The sequence below is a fragment of the Numida meleagris genome, chromosome 13 (assembly GCF_002078875.1).
Source record: "Numida meleagris isolate 19003 breed g44 Domestic line chromosome 13, NumMel1.0, whole genome shotgun sequence".
NCBI lineage: Eukaryota > Metazoa > Chordata > Aves > Galliformes > Numididae > Numida > Numida meleagris.
The window spans coordinates 24227-25170 of record NC_034421.1 but is presented as its reverse complement, the minus strand read 5'-3'; the positions used below and the strand labels follow the sequence as shown (position 1 = coordinate 25170).

At 44.7% G+C, this 944-nt stretch overlaps 1 long non-coding RNA gene across 2 annotated transcripts in view; it reads left to right on the top strand.

Moving 5' to 3' along the window:
* Positions 1 to 944, top strand: part of LOC110406003 — a 16576-nt gene that overhangs the window by 7630 nt on the left and 8002 nt on the right. The gene's annotated exons all lie outside the window — the stretch shown is intronic.

The following is a 944-nucleotide window of genomic DNA, read 5'->3' as shown; positions in this document are numbered from 1 at the left end:
AAAGCGGAAGTGGCGTACATTCTTTCTGACCGCTCTGCGCAGCTAATCCGCCAATCTCTATTGTTATTAGTCCTCCAGGCAGTAGCGCGCATGCGCGCCGGATAGCGGAAGTGGCGTACCTACGTTCTCACCGCTCTGCGCAGCTAATCCGCCGATCTCTATTGTGGTTAGTCCTCCAGGCAGTAGCGCGCATGCGCTAAATCTCGTGTTTTGACCCCCCAAATTCCCATTTCTTACCTCATTATCCCATTTTTAACCCCCATACCCCCATTTTTAGAGCACCAAACCTTCATTTGGCACCCCAAAGGCCCCATTTGTCACAAAAATTACCCTTTTTCTCCCCAAAAATCCCCATTTGAACCCCTAAATCACCCTTTTTTTACAGCAAAGATCCCCCTTTTAACCCCCCAAATCCACATTTTTCACCCCGAAATCCACTCTTTTAAGCATGATCCCCATTTTTAATCCCCCAAATCCCCATTTTTACCTCCACAAATCCCCACCGTTAAGCAAAATCTTTTTTTTTCACTGCAAAATCCCATTTCTGGACCCTCTGAATTCCCATTTTTTGCTGCAAAACCCCATTTAAACCCCCAAATCCCCATTTTTAAAATGCAAAACCTCCATTTGACACCCCTGAATCCCCACTTTTCACCATAATCACCCTTTTTCACCCCCCAAATCCCCTTTTGAACCCCCAAATCACCATTTTTCACATTAAAATCCCTCTTTTAACCCCATAAATCCCCCTTTTTCACCCCAAAATCCACTCTTTTAACCAAGATCCCCATTTTCAACCCCCGAAATCCCCACTTTTAAGCAAAATCCCCCTTTTCACTGCAAAATCCAGTGTTTTGACCCCCAAATTCCCATTTCTTACCCCAAATCCCCATTTTTAAAACATCAAACCTCCATTTTGCACCCCAAAATCCCCGCTTTTAACT